The sequence below is a fragment of the Festucalex cinctus genome, chromosome 18 (assembly GCF_051991245.1).
Source record: "Festucalex cinctus isolate MCC-2025b chromosome 18, RoL_Fcin_1.0, whole genome shotgun sequence".
NCBI lineage: Eukaryota > Metazoa > Chordata > Actinopteri > Syngnathiformes > Syngnathidae > Festucalex > Festucalex cinctus.
Window position 1 is genome coordinate 21948494 of NC_135428.1, and position 24635 is coordinate 21973128.

Consider the following 24635-nt stretch of genomic DNA (forward strand, 5'->3'; position numbering starts at 1 on the left):
GGGATCGGAAGGAACACGGAAGAGGGATCATCTCGCCAAAGCAGAAACATTGTCAGCAGGTATGTGCTACACACACGCGTGCCCATTTCTGTTATTAATGTGACCGATATTTAGTATAGGGTTGAAAATAATTTGTTGCTAGGTTAAGTTTTAAGGCTATAGTTTAGTAAAAACGCGAGCTGCTGAATGATTTATCGAGTGAATCCAACAGTGGTTACCAAATTCGGGTTACCTGTGCCCATCAGTCATAATAGAGAGGCACAGCTACACCCTCCCTTTCCCCCAAACTCTCTCTCACCAACCTCAACAAACACTTTACTTTACTTAAATCTGTGATATGCATATACTGTAAAGAGGTGATGTGACAATAACACTTATAATGTAATTCTTTTTTTGTGTAAAGGCGGGTTGCTGCAGGCAGATGAGATGATGAAAAATAAATAAATAAAATTGATTCTCTAAAAATGAAAAACAGTTGGTTGTAGGGGTGTGAATTGCCAGGTACCTGACGATTCGATTCGTATCACGATTCACAGGTCACGATTCGATTCCGATTAATCCCGATACGAATTTATAAGTCGATTGTTGCGATTTTTTTTTCATTCAAATTTAGAAAATACTAATCAGTAAGCTTGTAGAGTGTAAGATTTATATGAAAATGTATTATTTATTTATCTGAAATTTCAGTCTTATAGAGGTTGTAATCTGTTTCATGTTTGAACAGCATTAAAATAAAATATTAAGGCTTAATGTTCCGTTCATATAACATTCTTCCATGCTCAAGGTGTGAATCCTAAAAAAAAAAAAAAAAAAAAAAGAAAAAAAAAATCGATTCTGCCGATTATTGAATCGATTCGAGAATCGCGCGATGTAGTATCGCGATATATCGCCGAATCGATTTTTTTTTAACACCCCTAGTTGGTTGTTAATTATTACATGCAAATGTGGGTTTTTTTTGTCTTCTGTATTTATAATTGTTCTTTGACCAAGAAAGTATATAGGCCTATAGGTGTATTTTTATTTCTATCCAAATATACGATTATTCACTAGAATTTTCAGTAGGATATCCGAATACCAAAATATTCGATAGCTGCAGCACTAATAATACTAATTTTGAGTTGTGGCACGCCCACACGAGTTATTTTACCACACACCTGTGTCAAAACTAGCTTACTGCACACACTGCACCCCAACTTCAAATTTTTGCTAACATAATAATAATAACAACAACAACAACAATAATAATAATAATAATAATAATAATAATATATTATGAATTTTGTTGGATCCAAAAGCAACTTACATAATTATATATTATATGATTGTAATTGTCTTATTTTCAAATGTTTAAATATTTTCTTGATTTGAACAAATATAATTGTTTTGAATAATCTTGATTTCAATTATTACCAAAATAATGGTGCTGAGTATTTTTTTCCATAATAGAGCAGCCCTAGTGTGATGTGAATATGTGTATCTTGTGCTCATCTTTCCCTTTAATTTTCTATTTCAGGCAGGATATACTGAAACGAAGATTCAGGCGTGATTTCCCCCAGCTGGTTTTTCACACCCCTTTCCAGCAACAACTCTGAAATGGTTTTTGTAGAGACATTATCAACAACTGACAAACTTTTACACAGGGTACCTCACTCATCAGATACATCAACTACTGAGTCTACTGACGTAAGCCAAGAAAGTGACATTAACACATAGCTGGTACAACATCAGGTTGGAAAATTACAGGGCATACGAGGACACTTTACAGTGCAGGGCTGTAAAATCTATGTAAAATCTGCCATTTTGTTTGTTTCATTATCAAGATGTTAACTCTCCATTTTAACACTTTTCAAGCAAAAATAAAAATGTCTGTATTCCATTTTCCACAAAAAAATGCCCAAAACAAAGCTGTTCCATTGAAGTTCCATGGTTTTATTGTGAATGCACATTTGATTTTTATTTGATTTTTTAATTTTTTTTAATTAATATTTTATTGTGTGTCGGGCATAAATAACATGCTGTGATGACATAATCTGATACTTTAATAAATATTCTATATGTTATAATAATCTGGGCTCTGAATGCATCTATTTTCATCTAGTCCATTTTGCCTTGTTCCAGGTTTGTGGTGCATTGTAGTATTTTTGGCCAATGTATGCTGCTTCTTGTGTACCTTTCATGACGTAGTAGGTTGTAAATTGTTTTCATATATGAAACATAAACATTGCTAAATGTAACATTCGTGTGCTGGTGTCACTTCCAGTTGAAGCGTTTTTTGTTTTTTTTTGGCACAAATTTAATGATCTAAATTCACATGATTGCACCAAACCACCAATACTTGTTTCTGATGTTAGGTACATGTATTTATAACATCTGGGAATGATATTCTGTTGCCAAATTTAATGTAAGACGTTTTAAAACCAAAAACTGCAGCACAAAATTTTCGTTTTTTTGTTATTTACCTATATATGGATTTCTGGCTTGTGACAAAATTGGGGCAGGAAAACATTGGGTGAACTTTTAACCCAAAGTTCAGAAGGGTATTATCTATCAAAAAATGCATTGAACAAGTAGTGCCCAGACAGTGGAGCGAAACTCATTTTCTAGGCACTTTTTGGGGGTTCACCCCACGGCCTATGTCGACAGGAGGGGAAAGAGGGGGTCCAACACTTTCAGCTGTGTCAGTGTATTGTTTCGCTGTTAACGAGTTGTGGGGTCAGCTACAGTTTAGACATGTATGACTATTATCTGAAACCTGTCAACAGAAGGGGCAGCAAGGTGCCTGAATATTCCGGGTACACAATACCGCAAGACTGACAAAAGGAAACAAGTGTTGAGCATTACCTGTAATGACGAACTGCAATAGATAATCCAGCAGCCGTGGCTGGCTTCTCTTAAGGAGCCGAGCCACTCAGTGAGACTTTCTGTACTCCAGTTGGCCATTAAAACAAACCCAAAGGCTTGACCTGGCATTTACCAAACTACAGTAGCCAGTTACATTCTTTACTTTTCTCAACTTGCAGCAGATACCAAATGACTGACAAAAACCCTATAATTGGATCATCTATCACCAGTATACAGACATCTGTTTTGAGTAATGAGGAAACTAATCAACAAAAACGATACTGAGACGACTCCACACATATGGATGCAGCAGTAAGATTTATGTTACAGAAATTCATTGCTCAAGCCTGTACTTATTGATTGTACAGTCAAATGCTCTTATTTACTTTAATCACATAAAAGCCTTATAATCGTTCAATGCCAGCTGGGTGATATAGGGGCCTGATTAAAGACCTTGGTGCAGAGAGGCATTGTGGGGTGCAATCGAGTACAGGAGACCCTTTCCTCCTTTATTTCCAAGTTCATAAGGGTTCAGAAGCACTTCAAATCCAGCTTTGAGTAGTTGATGGTCAAAAGGATTGCATCACGAGTGTGAGGGACACTTATCCAGTAAATCCTGTCTGAGTAGAGTGTACAGCGCATACAGACTTTAAGCAGCCCTTTCAAATGGGGGAGGGCACGGTGCGATGCCAGGGGGCAGGCATGTATTGCCGTACTAAGAAAAAAAAAAAAAAAAAAAAAAAAGTATAATTGCACATTAGAGATAGACCGATAATCGGCGTCGATCTTCAGCATTTTATGAATATCGGCATTGGTCCGTTTTTTTTATTTTATTTTATTTATATATTTTTTATTTTATTATATTTTTATTTTATTTTTTTTGATGGCCGATAAATTAAAAACTGTTGTTTTTGCTCCGACGGGAGCTTTTCTGCTCCGTCTGCTCTGAGTTGGTGGTTGTTGACTCCCTTCAGCATTGGCCGACCCACAGCACCATCTGATTGGTTGCTCGTGCAGTGCAAACAACGAATGAGCAGCGAAAGTTCGGCTCTTCTCTAGATGACGCTCACACATGCAGAAGAGAAAATCAAATGCAGAAGGGCCACCACTGGGCTGGTGTGCAGCGAGAGAGGTAAGTTAAACTTACTACCTTGTGTAATAAACTATATAAATGAAGCTCTGCCCCCAGCTACGATGCGTTAGCTCGCAAATTAGCGGCTATTTGGGAGTTAGCGTGCGTGCTACAGTTATCCCACGAGCTAACCATTAGCTCGCACATTGATGGCTATTTGGGAGTTACCGTGCTAACCATTAGCTCGCGAATTAGCAGCTGTTAGCTTGCTGGTAAACGGTTAGCCGCGAGCTAACTTTCTGTCAGAAATTTAAAACAAAGTTGTCTACTTTCTAAGCTCTAAAAAGCCTTTAACATGTTGCAAATCACAAAAGCTGTTTAATAAACATGCTTAAATGCCTTTAAGTAGTCAAGTACTGGAGTTTTTAAAATTCAGACACCACAAATTCAGACTTTTTATTTATTTTTTCTGTAAATGAATATCGGCTTCAAATATTGGTTGTTGGCCTCCTTGACTACCGATAATCGGTATCGGTATTGACTCTGAAAAAAGCATATTGGTCTATATTGCACATCCACTACAGTAGGTGGCATTGGCTCTCCAATTGTCAATGATGGCGCAAGGAATCTTAGCTCATCTGCAGAGGTGTACTTAAACCAATTTTATCGACAAATGATACTCACTGCGTGGAGTTTGGGGAGGTGGGGGGATGTGGGTGAGCTGCGTAGCAAAAAATAATTGAGAAGCATCAATTAGCCAGGAAGGAGAATTCCACATTTAATGGTCAAAATATTTGAATAGGTATATAGAAAGAAAAGCCATTACATGCAAATTTCTGGAATAATGAGATGTGGTAATATGGTTTTCAGTTCTAATCGACTCAAGCTCTTTGGATTCATCTGAGGAATAACAACTGTGCTGCACGGTGACAATTATGGTGTATTTCGACTAGGGACGAACGATTAATTGCATTTGCAGTTAAACCACGGTTTGACAAAACGCGATTACGTAATCGCGGAAAGCTGCGATTTTAATGCTCATTGAAACGGAAAGAAATGAGGGAAGGGGTAGCAGAAACGTCACCACAAAAAAAAAAAAAAAAGCCTAGCGCAGTAAGTGCACGTAATTTTGCTGAGATTTTTTTGTCTCATGAGACCTTGAGACAAGTGTCTAACATGTTTAATCTGTTTGAGCTTGGTTTTAAAACACTTCACCATTGCGAGTTGACTTTTCCACTGCCGTAGTGTCACGCGTTTTGTAAACTGAGTACTGTACACGCAAGTGTGCGTCAGGCTAACCTTGCTCTCGCAAGATGAATTCTCTGGCTATTGCCAGGTTAGCGGTAGGCGGCAAAGGCTGATAAATTTGATTTGTCCCATATTTATTTTGAGGCTAAATAGGTGTGTAAGTGGCCATATGTTGTGTCGTCCGATTTCATGAATGAAGATTAGGACGGACGAAATGATTATTGCTCGTCATTACTCACCGTCATTTAGATGGCGCCGCCTTAGCCTCTTTTAATGTCCATGTACATGTATTGTAGCGTTGGTGAACTAATCAGGCCAACCGGCGAACAAACTCTTTATTATTGACAATTTGCAAGTAACTGTCAGCCGCAACCACGCCAGAACACAACAGCTCCGAATGTGCTTAGCTTACTAAAACAAATCCTGTGTTGCCTTCACGGACCGTCCAGACCATGGGAAACTACGCAACCCGCGTAGGATTGCTACAGAATGATAGTGGTTTTTCAAATCCAATCGGAAAATGCTACATCACATAAGCAGGTATAATTTTCCTTTGTCTACACTTTAGCATGTGTGAGTTTACCGACTGGAGATCGCTAATTTTTATGTTTTTAAATATGTATGTTGAATTTATTTATTTATAAAAGTGTTTACATGTCATGTTTCATGCAACACGAAAAGTTGGATATGTTGAAATGGTAAATTGTAACTAGGAGAAAAAATTATATTAAAAGGCTTCATTTGCCTTTATCTTAAGGTCCTGTAATATACAGTATAATAGATCTAATATTGTTTATCATAATTAAGTTTTTGATGGGTAAAAAAAAAAAAAAATCACACATGATTGCAATTGCAATTTTTTTGGAAAAAAAAAAACATCGCAATTAGATTATTTTCCATTATCATTCAGCCCTAATTTCGAACTTTTTTGGTTGCTATACTGAGGCAGGTGAACGGTTTCCGTGGGAGCTGCTGCTCGCTAAAGTCTGCTACAAACACGGCTAAGGTGCACTTGTTATAATTTTTAAAATAAAATAAAAAATAAAAAAACAGGATAGTTCGGGTTTTTGGACCTGAATCTGTATGGCATCCTCACCAACAGTGATGTGCAATCAGCACTGACTTGAATTAGAAAAAGGTCAGACTCCATTACCGACTTGCACTATTTTTTTGTTCGTATCACTGCGCGGCACACTGCATCCAGCTGAAAGATGCGCGTGTTCCACCGGAATTATAAGATTGAAAACAAACGATAACATGTCTGACAATGACACTGAAGACAAAGACAATGTCTTCAGCACTGAACCAACTTCCGTGACCCCAACCAACTAGTCGGACTACTTTTGTTTCGACCAAAACCGGACCAGATCTCTGGTCACAGGACGCTGTGTTTAAAAAATAAAAAATAAAATAAAAAAAATAAATAAATAAAAAATAAAAATAAAAAAACTTTAAAATAGAGACCTCAAGGTTATTATCCACTTGACGGAGCAGGTTGCATAATTAACAGCTAGGGATGTTCCATGTTACACCTTCTACAATATTACAGATGTATTTTTTTGCGGTGATGATAATTTGAAATATCACGAAATTGACGTGATAACATAATCCGTATACGTGATATTGTCCATTTAGACGCACACGTGTCGTTTGTTGCTGCTGCATAAAAACAATGCTCGAGCATGTGAGGTTGTAAGCAGCCAGTTCTGTCGCATCTTCGGCAAAGTGGAAGTGAGCTACCTTCATCACGTGGAAGCTGTTTGGTTACAAGATATGAGGCAATAAATACAATAATTTGTTGGCATGAAAGTTAAGAGAATGCACAGCTAGACTAGAGATGGACCGATATGTTTTTTTACCGATACCGATACCAATTATTAGTTGTAAAGGATGCCGATAACCGATATTTGGAGCCGATATTCATTTTCACTAAAAAGGGAAAATATTAGCATCAAAATTTGGAAAAAATACAATATCCAGCTCTTATTTATTTTTTATTTTTTTACTTTAAAGCATATGTTTATTGATCAACTTTTAGGGTTAGTAAAATATTGGGAGGGTTTTTTTGGTTTTTGTTGCTTTTTTTTTTTTTTAATCTTAGTCAATAGACATCTTTTGTAAAATCTAATAAGTTCTGGGATCTCCCAGGAGCAGTAGCATGTTTTCAAAAGTTAAAGGCGCAGTCTGCCGGATTCACTCAGGAAAATGCACTTTTTAAATACAGGATGTACACACTTTAACTTTCTCTCAGTCTACACATCTGTGTTTATGTTAATCTTTGGTGGTGATTTCGAACTAAACCCCCACCCCCCCAGCCTGTATTTTGCCATTTCGTGTTTGCTTTGTCAACAGCGGGCCATTTCACACACGTAAGCTTCTGTGAGTGAGTGAGTGAGTGAGTGAGTGAAAAAAAAAAAAATCCGTGTGTGCTTTCAAATTGCTGCGAGAGTGACATCACGCAGCCGACACGTTCGCCCGGCCCCGTTTGCGACACGCCACCCCCCGCTCTGCGATTGGCTGTAGGGGTGTAAACACTGTCTTTCCACAGAAACGTCCCGCTGTTGACAAAAAAAAAAAAAAAAAGGCAAAATACAGGCTTTTGGGGGTTAGGACGAAATCAACACCAAAGATTAACATAAACACAGATGTGTAGACTGAGAGAAAGTGTGTACATCCTGTATTTAAAAAGTGCATTTTCCTGAGTGAATCCGGCAGACAGCCCCTTTAAAATCCCTGCTGGCCAAATGCTGAACAGCAGGGATATGGAGTTTGCGGAACATACAGATAATGTGAAAGGACTGGTATTGTTAAAGGGTTAACCATTTGGCACCTTAGGAGTTAAAGGGTTAAATAAAAACAGTTGTTTTCTCTACACAAAATAAAGTCTTCCAAAATATCCAAAGTATTACATTTTTACTTATCTTAGTTTTAATTTCAAACAAAAACAGAGGGTGCAGAGAGTTCCCAAGGTCAACAAAAATGAAAATAAAAACGTATTTTTTTAATTTTAATTTTAATTCGATTCACAAGGGCCCCATTTGATTCACGATTCACAACAATTTTCGATTCAGTTGAGGAATTCACGCAGTAGCCGTTTTAGACAGTCAAAATTACCAATGCTGCAAATAGTAGAAACTTACTCTAATTTAATGCATTAGTAAAAATATGAATATTTACATTATGAATTGAATCCATTGCAGTTACACTAATAATCTGGTTGATTTAACATGGCCTTATAAAAACAAATAATAATTTAAATCAATTACAACCACAGTACAGGCTGTGTAAATAGTGACAAAAAAAAAAAAAAAAACTGACACTCATGACATTCACTTTGTTGTGACATCCATCCATCCATTTTCTTAACTGCTTTTCCTGAGTGCTGGAGCCTATCCCAGCTGGCTTCCAGGGGGGGGGGGGGGGGGGGGGTAATTGATATATTGATACATGGTTTTGTGTATTGATATTGGAATATGAAATTGAACCCAGCCCTATGGCATGTACATACAATGTCTACCCGAGCATGTTTTAACTTTCAGAGAGGACATGTGCATTGCTGCTCTCAAATCCATAGTAGACCCCGACAGTCCAATTACTTGACACACCTAAAAGCTCAATTTGGTGAGGTGTGTATGAGTGTGTATGCTGTGCATGTCTGTGGTTGATGGTTTTATGCACCCCTCCTCCCTGTTCCCTTTTCCTGTTCCTCTTGAATGTCACAGGGCTAGCTCATATGACCTTGAACAGCAGCATTGGCACGGGAAGAGCGAGCACTGCCTCGCCTACGGGCGGCCTTGAACTGGATCTGCAAAAAAAAAAAAAAAAAAAAAAAAAAGAAAAAAAAAAGCAGCCTGATAGACATCTCAGTCTTCCTCTTACTCTCACAACCTATTCTCCACAGCTTTTAGTCAATGTAAGTCCTGGAAAGGGAGTTATCAGGATGATACATATTTAACCTGTCCATTGGACATAAACAGAATTTCGACTTTTCTCACCAGTGGGAAATATACAAATCTGGAATCCTATCCACCTTTTTGTTCTTCAAGTACCATCCCTGACTCATTTAAGAAGCAGGTGGCTATGCAATACACCTGCATGATGACTGCAGAACTAGTGTTATTGTACAAGGAAATTCCAGGCACTCATTCCTCACTGTTGTGTTCTGTTACCGCACAACACATTGCCAGTCTCTCTTCTGCGGATACACAGCTGGCTTACCAGCCCATCATAGTTCTCCGATTCCGGTTAGGGAGGGGTGGGGGGATGGGGTTGAAGCACTTCAGGTCCAGTGCTTTGACAAGCTGATGGTTGACCTGCTACGTCCGATTACAGCTCCGGACGATGACGTCACATATCCCACAATGCACTAAATGTGGCGCTACTTTGAGTAAACATAAACGTCACACGTTTACAATAGTAGACAGTGGATGTGCAGCGGGGTGCCATGACAAGAGGTAGAAAAAGAAGGGCCGAGCATTCTACAGGCTACCAAATTAGGAACAAGTGGATCATATCTAGGGCTGGGTATCGATTCAGATTTCCAAAATCGATTCGATTCGATTCAGAAGGGCCTGATTCAATTCGTTATTTGAAGGAAAAACACTCCCAAAGATGATCCTAACTTCTCGTTAGCATTTGCTAACTTCCTGTTTGTGCTAGGCTAGCGATGTTTTAAAAACGAAAGGTATTTTGTATTTAAATATACAGTGGATGTAATTCTTAAAGGGATAGTTTGGATTTTTTGACATGAATCTCAATTTCATCTTCACCTCCAGTGTGTGCGATCAGCACTGACTTAACCCTGACAGTGTTCTGTGACATGAGTTCTGGTCCGGTGTTGGTCGAGAGGACAGTAGTCCAGCAAGTTGGCTTGGGTCACGGAAATAAAGCGTTTTTCTTCTAAAAACAATTAGTGGTCAAAAGAGTGATACATTTGCATCATTAAACTCCTTTCTGATAAAGGTCAGACGCCATTACCGCTGGGCAATACTTTTCTGTTCATTCGTATCACTGCGTGGCGCCCCGCATGCAACTGATAGACGCACACTGATCTACAAGTTGTTTGTCTTTTCGACGGCGGAAGGTGCGACTATCAGCTGTCTGCAGCGCGTTGATCAGCTGCCTACAGGGCGCCGCGCAATGATACGACTACTGTCCTCTCGACCAACGCCGGACCAGAACTCTTGTCACAGAACGCTGTCAGGGGTAAGTCAGTGCTGATCGCACACACTGGAGGTGAGGATGAAATAGAGATTCATGTGAAAAAATCCGAACTATCCCTTTAACGTTGTGTATTTAGTTTTAGAGTTAACTCCAAGTGTGGTGTCATTAAACAGCTTAAAGGACGCCGCGTGACAACAGAACAACATATGCTACACACTTGCTAGTTGGTAATGCTACAGAAGCAAAATGGCGCATTCAGGGTACTTGTATAGCAGGGGTGTCAAACTCATATTAGCTCAGGGGCCGCATGGAAGAAATATTACTAAGTGGGCCGGATCGGTAAAATAATGGTATATAACTTCAAAACAATTGTCGTCAATTATACGAAGATTTTTTCGATTTTTGGGCAAATTACGGAGCTCAACTGTAATCTATTGTTAAAAAAAATAACACAAATGCAAACGAAACGCAGCAGCAGTTTGCCTGTATGAGTTCCGGACGTGTTAAATCTGTTTTGCATATATATATATAGTTCCCAGAATGCATTGTGTGGCACAGTTAATGAAGTTAATGAAGATGTTAATCCTTATCATATGTAATTGTGGTACCAGTAATTGAATTTGTGTCATATTTAAAACGTTTATGTTGGTCCATGATTAAAAAAATATATATATTTTTTTTAAACAAACCACAACTTGAATTAATTAAGTTGGATGTAAAATAATGACTTCCAGGGCGAGTCAGTAAGTTACATTACTCATCTTAGGACTGCTTGTGAAATTACAAATTTATATATTTTATTGTGGCTGGCTGATTAATTGGTCCGACAATATTATTATTTATTTTTTTCTTCACTTTACAAAATTGTCTCGCGGGCCGTATTAAACCCCTTTGCGGGCCTGATCCGGCCCGCGGGCCGTATGTTTGTCATCCCTGTTGTATAGTGTCAGAAACTTAGGCTTTATTTGATAATGTTTTAAGGGGAAAATAATCAGCCATTTAGCTCAATTATCCGATTGTTTTGGCCGATGTTTGAAGGCCAGTAATCGGCTGATTATAATCGGCGGCCTATTAATCGGTCTATTTGGCACATTAATTTACAGGTTAAAAAAAAATATTAAAAGGATCGATTCATGGTTTTATGAATCGATATTGGGCTATGAAAAGGAATATCGATTTGATATCGATATATCAATATTTTAGACCCAGCCCTAATCATATCATCATAAAAAGGACCATGAACAAGACCGAGAAGTGAAATCCTTCTTATAGTGGCAGTTATTGCCTGTATAGCGATCACTTCACATCAGATAAGTCAACTACTGGATCAGTTAGTCATGTCGATGTGGCTTGATTGTATAGTTAGGCTTTACTAAATGATGGCAAAAATGCGATCCAGCACTTGGCACACGGCGAGTGAACTAACAGATGCTAACTAGCAAATGCTTCCCACCACACACAAACTTTGGGGTAAGTAGTCGGTTTCATTTATGTTGTAAAAAATTTCGTTTGCGCCGTTACGGTTTTATAGATATAACCCTGTTGAATTTAATAACTGATCAACAGTAGCAGCATAAACAATATTTGTTACGGCACAAACGACAGTGGCATGGCTAAATCGGCAGATGCTAACATATCCAATAACAAAAGTGCAAAGCTTTGTTTGTTTATTGAACATATAAACAAGTAGCAGAAAAAGTGGAATATTTCAAAGAAGAAAACTTTACAGTAGATGGTCATCTGTCAGTTTACATATTCAAAAGAGGCATACAACATAACACATTTATGTAAAGCACCATGAAGCTGAATTTTATTGCTATCTCTGATTCAAAGACAACCAAGTAACTCGTTTTGAGTTTGCCAAAACAAAAGTCACGGTTTAAAAAAAAATAAAAAATTCAACAAAAAAACTGCGAGAGTAACATTTCGGGGAGAAAGCCCACAGTGGCGACTGCTTCGAGGTTGTGCACATTATGATGTGACAAATATGCAACAGTACCATAGGAGAGAGTTGGGCACAACTTGAGCCACAACCATAAAAGATGGACCAACGCGAGAAATAGATTATCATTGGCGGATTTCTTTATTATCTGGTTTATCTGTATGACATCAAATTGGTCGGTAACTGCCAATAATTATCGGCCAATTTCTTTCTTATCTGATTTATCTGTATGATGTCAAATTGGTCAATAATTATCGGCCACCGATATCGTACATCTGTAGTGTAGACAGTTATGTCAGAAAGACTCTCTAATTTCAAACATCTGAGTACTGTGGCAGAGTAGATAATTGTGTGCTATGTACATTTAGGGCTGTGCAATTAACCAAAATTCAATTACGATTTTGATTATTACCCTTCACCAGGGCTCTACACTAACTTTTCCACTACTAGCACTGGTGTGAGTAACATTTTTAGTTGCTCGCACAGCACAGGATTTGGTCGCACCATTTTTTGTGGAGGTGCAGTATGACCTTAGACATACGCAACTCGATATATTTGCAAAATATTTCATTGGAACACGAGGTTTGCCTGCAACAGCAGTGGCTATCAAAACAAGTCAATAATTTCGTATAACTTAACTCATGTCAACGTTATTTTGTTTAGCTCATTAAAAGTCAGTACTTTTTTTTTCCCTTCACCTGCTCCTCGGCTGTCTTCGCTCTGAAGCGTCTAGATTTCACCAGCTAGACAGCTAGTTACTTAGACTTCGTTTTCCTTTTGTGCTGTTAATTTGAACAATGGCCTCTGACCATTACCCTCTTTAAGGCGTCATAAAATTAGAAAATAAAATGTAATATAAACTTACTATACACTTTCATGATAGTAGCTAGTTACATATTGCACATTCAACAATCTCTAATTGTCCTTATTAACTAAAATAAATCTACAGTATATTTATATTGATATCGCATGTACTTACGGATAATTCTTGTCCAAAGCAACAACAAAAATAAGATCCAACAGTCTGCGTAACAATGAACGTGTCGGCGTTTCGTGCTGCCACATTGGAGTGATGTTAAACCTAGCAACCACAAGAGGATGCTTAAAGACTGCACAAATTCAAACTAAAACTTCTGACGGGCAGAATAATCTGTATGTTTGATTTGGCACCGTCCGCTGGCCAACCTTTACCACTATCATTCTCCTCCTCATTCTCATTTTGTTTTATAAAATAATCAACAATAGATCGCTTCATTTTTTATTTTATTTATTTTTTTAATTCACTGCCGCTTTTCCCTGAGCCCCACACGGCAAGCTACCACACCACGGTCCGTGTACTTTTCAGCCATTCGTTTTTCCTTCTGAAGCAAGTACACGGAAAACGGGAAACAAACCGATTTCCGTTTTTTGTTTTGATGTATATGAACAAATAACGGGAAACGAGTCGTCTCCCGTTTTTGTTGAAATTAAAATGAAAATGAAAAACGGGAAACGAGCCCGTATCCGATGTTCTATTATGTGTTTATTTAGCACAAATCGGGAAACTAAATGTGGCCGTAAACCGTTTTTCGCAAGCTGGTTTCTCCTTGACCCGGAAACCGTTCATCTTTTGCGGTGCGTCACTGCTGCTGCTACAGTGGCAGCTTGCTGCCCCCTAGTGTCTATTTTGAGGCTTCTGTTGGCGCCTATTCTTCTGTACTTTCAAACATGGCTTTAGATGCCATCGCAACTTGATAGTGGAAATGAAAAATAACGGCATGACGTCTTGTGAAATCGCTACACATCTGTGTAGCCAATTTGGCCCTATAAGAGGACTTTCGGAGAGAAATGTCCGAAGGTGGCTCTCACATTATTGTCTGTCAGAAGCCTCGAAATCGACAATAGGGGGCAGCAAGCTTCCACTGCAGCAGCAGCAGTGACGTGCGGCAAAAGATGAACGGCTTCCGGTCAAGGAGAAACCAGCTTGCGGAAAACGGTTTATGGCCACATTTCATTTCATCGGATAAGGGCTCGTTTCCCGTTTTTCATTTTCATTTTTACTTCAACAAAAACGGGAGACGACTCGTTTCCCGTTATTTGTTCATATACATCAAAACAAAAAACGGAAATCGGTTTGTTTCCCGTTTTCCGTGTCCTTGTTTCAGAAGGAAAAACGAATGGCCAAAAAGTACACGGACCCACCACAACCACCTCTATTGCGTTTCTGTACAGTCCGCGCGCAGCGGGAAGGGGGCGGGATCATTTGAACTGTCCAAGCCAAGTTTGCGTTCCCCAACGCGTGCGGATCTGCCATAACATTTCATGAGTGGCAAGTCACGCCAACTTTGAAGCATATTTACAGTTTAATATGGACCACCATGGATGAAATATTGCGATTCAGGACCGTCTTGCGAGTCACGAAGCTATTTGTGAATGGAAAACTCTCCCACTGGCGCTCTCATTCAAGTTAATGGGGACACACAACCGCGATTTTTTTTTTTTTTAACCACAAACATTACAAATCCATCCACAAGTACCTTTTAAATTGTAAATATAGTTCAGCGTTGTTGTAAAAGATTATTATATTGATTGTATATACCGTATTTTTATGACTTTGGTGAAGACCGGCCGGCGCCTTTGGTTCTCTCGCGCAAAATGCGTTGCTGTCGGTCAATCAGATGACAGGTCACGACGGCCCCTCTCGTCTCCCGACGACCGGCGCTGCAGAACCACTGCCGAAAGGGTTCTAAACAGCGGTTACAACGGAACTGCTCGGCCCCGAAAGAGTCCCATGGAGGTATCCGGGGACAAAAAATGCCGCTTCCGTCTGGAACCGGTCCGGTGGAAAAGCGCCATATTACATATGTTTCTATGTAAATTGTAGTCTGCACGGTTCCGCGTGTACACGTACGCTGTGCCGATCAGGAAGTAGCCAGCCAATCACATTGCAGCGGCTCATGCTTCAGTCAAATACTATTGGATTGAGTCGGCGCGCTCTCGTTGCTAGTACGGCAGAGTCAGCGGAGGACACAGCGACTTTCGAATGTACGTTTTAAACACAGTGCAGAGGGAGCATTAATGCACTCGCGCCGGCATTTTTGTTTACTAGCACGCACTTGCTTGCTTGCTTGGCCATGCACGATTACAAAATAATCGTACAAAAATGCTTATTAATACTAGGACTGAAACAAGTCCTCGTCAAAGAGACTGCCCATTGTCTCTACATTCCTGACCTTTCTGAACTGTTATGTTATCCACGTCAAACTCAGACATCCTGGAAATCATCTGCAAAAGGTCATGCTACATCGCAATAAAAGAAAAACTGCTCAACATTTGTTCAATTCGCAGAGCACTGGTCCCAAACAGTTTCTCATGTATCCACGATGCTGCTGAGAAGCTGTTGATGAGTGACATGAGCCATGAGCAGTCTCCTCAATTAGCTGCGTTTAAGGGGCTTTCACACAGACACATGAAGTTCTGGGGCTAAGAATAACATTGGACAGTTGTGCTTACAGCAGTGGACGGGCTTGTGAGCTGTGGCACTGTGACTTTAGTGTGTGTACTCGCCCCAGTCTTGCTGCTAATCTGATCCTCCCAACATGTTGAGCCCTTCCCCATGACATTATGTTGTTTGCTAGTAGGACCGGACTGGGACTCATTTTTCAGCCCTGGGGTTCCATGGCTTAGACCACTTTAGTTTACAGTGTTTTAATGAAGATGAATATTTCACATGTATTAATGTATCAATCTAAAATCGATTAAACTTTCCAATAAGTAACCAATGTCAAGAGTTATGTTGTATATGATTAAAAGTTAAAATAACTTTCTAGATCACAATCAGCCGATCTGAACAATGATGAAAACTAAGTCAAGAGTGCTAATGGAATTGATATGACCACCTGTCATATTCTGTAACCATAAAGCCTAAATAAGGAGATAATAAGGCAAAATTTAAAAAAAAAATTTAAGAGCTCAAATAATGAACTGCAATCACATTTAAACTTCTTTGTGCTAAAATGTGTTTGAATTAGCAAGGGCGGGATTTACAAAATTGGGTACAAAATGGAAAAGTTAGTGTCAGTCACATTTAAAAATAGTTATTTCTATATTTGTTTTCAATGTAATTAGTATGTATGTATGTATGTACATATATATATATATATATATATATATATATATATATATATATATATATATTAGGGGTGCTAAAAAAATCGATTCGGCGATATATCGCGATACTACATCGCGCGATTCTCGAATCGATTCAATAAAAAAAAAAAATCGATTTTATTTTTTTTTATTTTTTTTATTTTTTTTTTTAAGAGCTCAGAATTGTTATTCAACAAAACGTCTGACTTCGGGGTTAGGATTCACACCTTGAGCATGGAAGAATGTTATATGAACGGAACATTAAGCCTTAATATTTTATTTTAATGCTGTTCAAACATGAAACAGATTACAACCTCTATAAGACTGAAATTTCAGATAAATAAATAATACATTTCCATATAAATCTTACACTCTACAAGCTTACTGATTAGTATTTTCTAAATTTGAATGAAAAAAAATCGCAACAATCGACTTATAAATTCGTATCGGGATTAATCGGTATCGAATCGAATCGTGACCTGTGAATCGTGATACGAATCGAATCGTCAGATACTAGGCAATTCACACCCCTAATATATATATATATATATGTGCTGTCAAACTAATTTTTAATCTGATTAATCACACTTTTTAATTTTGATTAATCACGATTAATCAGCTAAATTACTTGCATATTCGCGTAATATAAAATGAATAGAAAATACCGTAATATTTTGACATTAACGCATTTTATTATCTGAATGTCATTTGCAAACATTTATTAAATACATGTACGCAATCGCATGCATGCGTGTATTGCTCAAAACGTAACAGCATCATATCAATTGGGTGGCATTCAGCAATTATTAATTAAATGCAAATTACTTTTGTTTTATCTAAAGTCCCGTCGGGGTGTTTTTTTTAAAGCGAAATTTACCACCGAGCACACCAACTGGAGTCACCCCGCTCATTTTGGAACAACAGGTGTAGGAAATGCCGTGCATTGACCTCATCACGGACCTGCGCAGCCTTCAATATAAACATCCACGGTTATGTTCAAGGCTCAAGTGCGGTCGAAAAAAATAGTGCGATTAATCTGCGTTAATACGTGATTAATGCAACAATTTTCTGTGATTAATTATCTATTAATGCTTTAACTTTGACAGCCCTAATATATATATTATATATATATATATATATATATATATATATATATATATATATATATATATATATATATATATATATATATATATATTTATATATATATATTATATATATATATATATATATATATATATATATTAGGGGTGTGAATTGCCTAGTACCTGACGATTCGATCCGTATCACGATTCATCGGTCACGATGCGATTCGATACCGATTAATCCCGATATGAATTTACAAGTCGATTGTTACGATTTTTTTTTTTTACTCAATTTAGAAAATACCATTCAGTAAACTTGTACATGTAAACTGTAAGATGTAGTATGAAAATTTATTATTTATTGATCTCAAACTTCAGTTATAACTGTGAGCTACTGTATTTAACAAACGGGTTGTAACATTTTTCATGTTAGAACAGCATTGAAATAAAATAGTAAGGCTTAATGTTCCATTAATATAACATTCTTCCATGCTTAAGGTGTGAAAGTTAGACGTTTTGTTGAATATTTTTTCATCAAAAATGGATGTTAAAAAATCGATTCGGATGCCTATTGAATCGATTCGAGAATTGCGTGCTGTAGTATCGCGATATATTGCCGAATCGATTTTTTTAACACCCCTAATATATATATATATATATATATATATATATATATATATATATATATATATATATATATATATATATATATATATATACACACATATATATATATATATATATATATATATATATATATATATACACACATATATATATGAGGGGTGTAACAAAAACCGATTCAAACCGGAAATCCGTTTTTGAGTTTTACGATGCGAGTGCGCCGGCAAGCAGACTACTGTATCGGTCTAAAAATAGCTTGTGCCGGTCGATGGCCCGATCAAGATGTCAAAAATCGGTTTTGTGTTGCTAATATATGAAATCAGGCTGTCTTATAAAATCACCAAAACAGTCCAGTTGCTATTGATTCAGTGCCTTAAGAATAAAATGTCCCCCTGGATGAATGAGAATATTATTCACAAGCCAGCTGTTTAAACCGCATTTCCTCGAAATGCCTGTCCAAAAATATTCGATATGTATATATGTATATATATATATATACACTCCTGATCAAAATCTTAAGACCAGTTAAAAAATTGCAAGAATTTGCATTTTCCACTGTTGTATCTTAAGAAGGTTCTAAGTAGAGTTTCAGAATGCAAAAAGAAGAAATGGGAACAAGAGACCAAATATTTTGAGCAGGCAATTTATTGAAAATAACAATTGAACTGAAATAGGCTGTTCATCAGCTGATCAAAAGTTTAAGACCACATCCTTTAAAAGCCCAAATCTGTGCAAAAATTTGGATTCCATGTCATTTTCTGTCAAGTAATCACACTGTCAAGACCTTTTGATGGGAAAAGCAAAAAAAACTCACTGCCTTCGAAAGTGGCAGGATTGTTGAGCTGCATAGACAAGCCCTCTCACAACGTGCTATCGCTGCTGAGGTTGGACGCAGTAAGACAGTCATTTTGCATTTCTTAAAAGATCCTGAGGTTTATGGATCAAAAAAATCAAGTCAAGTGGTAGACCCAAAAAAATCTCACCGGCACCGAGCCAGAGGATCCGAATGGCTGCCCATCAAGAGACGGGGCGATGCTCATCCCAAATTAAGGCCATTTCTGGTGCTGACTGCAGCCCAATAACCATCAGACGGCATCTGCAAAGGAACGGCTTCAAAAACAAAAAACGTCTTCAAAGGCCACGTCTTCTTCAACGCCACAAAATTGCCCGTTTTGTCTTTGCAAGGGAGCACCAAACATGGGACGTTCAAAGTTGGAAGAAAGTTTTATTCTCTGATGAGAAAAAAATTTACCTTGATGGTCCTGATGGCTTCCAACGCTACTGGCATGACAAGGAGATGCCACCTGAATTTTTTTCAACACGGCACAGCGGAGGGGGCGCCATCATGATCTGGGATGCTTTTTCCTTCAATGGAACAATGGAGCTCCAGGTTGTGCAGGGGCGTCAAAAAGCAGCTGGCTACGTGGACATGTTGCAACGTTCATCCCTCATGACTGAGGGCCCTCGTCTGTGTGGTGATGACTGGGTTTTTCAGCAGGACAATGCTGCAATTCGCAATGCCCGTCTGACAAAGGATTTTTTTCAGGAGAATAACATCACTCTTTTGGATCATCCTGCATGTTCCCCTGATCTAAATCAAATTGAGAACATTTGGGGATGCATGGCAAGGGAAGTTTACAAAAATGGACATCAGTTCCAGAGAGTGGATGCCCTTCGTGAAGCCATCTTCACCACTTGGAGCAACATTCCTACAAGCCTTTTGGAAACACTCGCATCAAGCACGCCAACACAAATTTTTGAAGTGATCAACAATAATGGTGGAGTTACTCATTAGTGAGTCTGTTTTCGAGACTTTAATTTCTGTTTTAGGGCTTTTTTTGAGCTATGGTCTTAAACTTTTGATCAGCTGATGAACAGCCTATTTCAGTTAAATTGTTCTTTTCAATTAATTGCCTGTTCAAAACATTTGGTCTCTTGTTCCCATTTCTTCTTTTTGCATTTTGAAACTCTACTTAGAACCTTCTTAAGATACAACAGTGCAAAATGCAAATTCTTGCAATTTTTTAACTGGTCTTAAGATTTTGATCAGGAGTGTATATATATATATATATATATATATATATATATATATATATATATATATATATATATATATATATATATATATATGTGTGTGTGTGTGTATATATATTAGGGCTGGGCGATATGTCCAAAAAATAAAATCTCGATTTTTTCTGACATTCTGGACGATTACGATTATAATCAATTTTAATCAAAAGTTTAAAAGAAAAAAAAATTAACCAAGGTTTGATTTATTCAAAAATCAATCTTTCAATCAAAATCAATCAAAATTTTCAGACAACATACAGTGATTTTGAATCAGTTTTAACGTAAATTTAACATACATAACTTGTGCAAATAAATATACTCATGTCTTTTAACTTAAATGCCACATAGCTGCCTTCAGCCCAAGTAAGGCGAGGGAGAGACAAAGTGACGCATTTCTGCGCCACTCTTTTCTGCTATCTGACTTTCGAGATTGTGTTGTTTAATTTGTTTGGCTGTGTGTCAGCCAGCAGCCCGGCTAGGGTGGGGGATGGGAGACAGAGTGAGCAGAGAGCTCACCGGGCTTCATGGGGGGTTGGGGCGGTGAGGGGTTCAATCGAGAGAGCGAGAGAGTGAGAGAGAGAGCTAGTCCCACCATGTCAGTCCGGGCTTGCTAAAGGGGCTGTTGTAAAAGACCAAAACAGAACTCACACATGAAACTCATGTTAATAAGTACTGTACCTAACAAAAACTACAATTGTGGTTTTATGTTTTGAGAATGGCCCCCAATAGATACTTCCTTGCTGAGGAGTCCAAAAAGCATACTTGTTTGTGGAGGCACCAGTGTCCTAGGAGATTCATTACAGGCAGATTTGTTCCACATAGTGAAACATGAGTAATCTCTCCTGCCTGTAAATTGCATCGCTCCAAAGACAAGCCTCAGTTCGGGGGTCTTGGTACAGTACGACGACAACAGCAATTATTGCAATGGAGGAGATCAAACCCAGTGTTTATCTCTTGCACGTGCAAATGACAGACAGAACCAAAGAGAGGGGCATAATGGCGACATTTAGGTCAAGGTCAAAGTTTATTTATATAGCACATTTAAATACAGAAACACTGCCCAAAGTGCTTCACATATTAAAAACACTACGATAGGAAGGAAATAATGCAAATTTAAAAACAACTAGAGCTGCGAGCAGCTATAAAGGGCCCTCGCAGCCCGGGCCACGTTGGAGTCCTTGCACGTTGGGGTACTTGCACGTTAGGGTACTGGCATATTGGAAGCAAAATTTCTTTGAAAATGGCATAATAAACGTTTACATGTAGAATATTTTTTTTGCCAGTGTGTATCAAGCTCAACGGGTTTTGGGGATTGTTAAGACCTGCAAAAATCTGCGTCCTTTTTTATTTTTAGGCAATGAGTTGCCCTGATTGATATTTTTTGTAAAAGTGTATATGTACATCATCGCTCGTTGTACTCATTGCACAATGTTACTTTTATTGTCCAAAGGGGCAATCAAAAATGAATAAAACAAAATGGAAACGTACATACGTTTGGATCGGTGTGAAGCCAGTGAACAATTTGAGTGGTGGAAACTAAAAGAATATTCATAAATGACTTAGTTATCACACTTAGAATGAGTGTACATTTTTTGTACAAAATACCGTATGTGGGGTATTTTTTTTATTTTTTTTATATAAGCCTCAAGGGCTAGGTGGCGCTGTATTTATAACTGAATGTTGTCATAGAGATACCTTCAGGCCTTGATTATAAGCATACATGTCAAGTGTGGGATTTTTTTTGGAGCATGTACCGTGGAGTTATTAAGCATATCCTTCATTCACGATATTGCTTTTAATGTCCACAGAGGCTATCAAAAATAAATAAAAATATATATATGTTTGGATAAGTCTGATGCCAGTGAACATTTTGAGTGGTGGAAACTAAAAGAATATTCATAAATGACTTAGTTATCACACTTAGAATGAGTTTACATTTTTTGTACAAAATACCGTATGTGGGGTATTTTTTTTTATGCCTCAAGGGCTAGGTGGCGCTGCATATATAACTGAATGTTGTCATAGAGATAGCTTCAGGCCTTGACGATAAACATACATGTCAAGTTTGGGATTTTTTGGAGCATGTACCGGGGAGTTATTAAGCAAATCCTTTTTCAGTGCGGAACACAAATTTTGATGCCCCGCCTTCATCATATAGTATTTCGAAAGGTCAAGATTTTTCCCCCTGTCGTTGGCTCAGGTCTTGACATGGTCCAGGTCAAGTCTTAACTCAGTCAGATGAAACGTGTAGGAGAAGTGGGCAAAAGTCTGCCCCCTGTGAATGTGCAAAAATAGTCAAAAATGGGACATTCAAAAATTCGTAGCTAACTTCCTGTTCATTTTAGCATATGGGTCCAAGAGACTTTTTTGTAGGTCTTGGGCTCCCTCATACACCTAAAAATATTCGTCGTTCTTGCTTAAACATACAACCGGGGCTGCTTCGTTAAAAACTTCTCGGGGGCGCTATTGAGTCATTTTTGTAAAAATAGCACAATCAACAATAAAATATTGCTCATTTTACCAGGCCAGATGTGTGTGCCAAGTTTCATGAGTTTCTGTGCATGTTTAGACCCTCAAAACTGGCGTTGTTTTCTTGGCGAACAGCGCTTAGCCACACCCACAGCAATTCGCGAAAACTCACAAACTTCGTGTTGTGACATCATGAAGGCCGAAACCCTCATCTGAGCAAATATGAGGTAGGTCCAGTTAACGTGTTTGGAGAAAAACGTAGAAGAAAATTCGTAAGAAAAAAAATTGCCACGAGGTGGCGCTATCAGTTAGATGAAATATAAGTCAGTAGATGTCTTTAGGGCTGGACTCTCATCAAATGTGTGAAATTTTGAGAAGATAGGATCATCTCGGTCAAGTTAATGCAGCTTTTATTTTCACGAAAAATCTTCAGACTTTGCGTCACCGTAGCGGCCACGCCCTTTGGCGAAAAGTTACAATATTCGGTGTGGGGCATGATCAACATCTTAAGGCTTTTCTGACAAATTTTCAAATGGATCCCTTCAACAAGCTCAGCACAGTAGCTAAAAACGTAAAGTATGACATTTATTGTAACCACTAGGTGGCGCTATATGTATAACTGAATTTTATCATATAGATGTTTTCAGGCCGTGACTATTACGTTGCCTGAGAAGTTTGAGATTTTTTGGAGCTTGAACATGGGAGTTATTAAGCATTTGCTCTTTCTGGACAAATGAAATTTTAAAGGCAATATTTGATGCCCCGCCCCCGTCATATAGTATTTCAAAAAGGCAAGATGTTTTTCCCAGTTGTTCTCTCAGGTCTTGAGATGATAAATGCCAAGTTTGAAGTCAATTGGATGAAAAATGTTTGCAAAGGGGGAAAAAGCATGACCACAGTGAATGTGCCAAAATAGGCCAAAATTGGACATTAAAAAATGCATAGCTCACTTCCTGTACATTTTAGCTACATGGTCCCAATAGACTTTTTTGTGCGTCTCGGGGTGCTACACGTGCCTGCCAATTTTTGTTGCTCTAGCTCAAACGTGCCGGGCTTGGTTTTTATTTTTCTACGCTAGGGGGCGCTATCGAGTCGCATTGTTATGACGACTTAATAATATCAAATTTTTCGCCGGGCCTGAGGAATGTGCAAAGTTCGGTGAGTTTTCGTGAATGTTTAGGTACCCAAAATCGGGATCGTTTGCGGAGAATGATGAAGAAGAAAGAAGAAGAAGAAAGAAGAAGAAGAAAGAAGAAGAAGAAGAAAGAAGAAGAAGAAGAAGAAAGAAGAAGAAAGAAGAAGAAGAAGAAGAAGAAGAAAGAAGAAGAAAGAAGAAGAAGAAGAAGAAGAAAGAAGAAGAAGAAGAAAGAAGAAGAAGAAAGAAGAAGAAGAAAGAAGAAGAAGAAAGAAGAAGAAAGAAGAAAGAAGAAAGAAGAAAGAAGAAGAAGAAGAAGAAGAAGGAAGAAGAAGAAGAAGAATTTTTACAAAAACAATAGGGACCTCGCAGCGGTCGCTGCTCGGGCCCTAATAAAATGGAGATATTCAGATCAGCTAGCATGCATATAAAATGTAATCACTATTAAAAGGTATTATCTTGGTATTTTAAGCCCTTCAGCAGTTAACCATAGGGAAATAATGATTAAATCTTACCTATGACACCATGCGATGTAATTTTTTTTATGAAATATTCAGTATTTTGCTGTCTAGTTGTCTAACGCGGAAGTAAAACGCCCAGTTCAGTAAAACAACGCCTCTCCCCGTGTGGTTGCCGCGTCCCTCTTATCCAAGAGCCGGCTGCTACGCGACCGACCACAAAACTCTGGGGCGCTGCGTTTGGCACTTAGCAAGACCGGCCAGCCGTTGTAGTACAAACCTGAGCAGGATGCGAACCGGGGAACTGCTGCTTATGCTACATTCAGACCAACGGTGGGGGGAGGCGTTTCCGGAGGCGCGATTGCGTTGTAGTCAATGGACGCAGGTGGGCATGATTGCG

The 24635-nt window shown here is 38.3% G+C and overlaps 1 protein-coding gene across 3 annotated transcripts in view; it reads right to left on the reverse strand.

Moving 5' to 3' along the window:
* Positions 1-24635, reverse strand: part of nrip1b (nuclear receptor interacting protein 1b) — a 169342-nt gene that overhangs the window by 41696 nt on the left and 103011 nt on the right. Inside the window, exons 1-2 of one of the 3 annotated variants that reach the window (XM_077504212.1) lie at positions 5401-5539; positions 4598-4634 (exon numbers count right to left, since the gene is read on the reverse strand). The exons of 1 other annotated variant lie outside the window; for it this stretch is intronic. The gene's annotated coding sequence lies outside the window, so the exon portion shown is untranslated. Of the gene's footprint in view, positions 1-4597; positions 4635-5400; positions 5540-24635 lie in introns of those variants that run through there. One more of the 3 variants, XM_077504213.1, reaches the window with a different exon arrangement.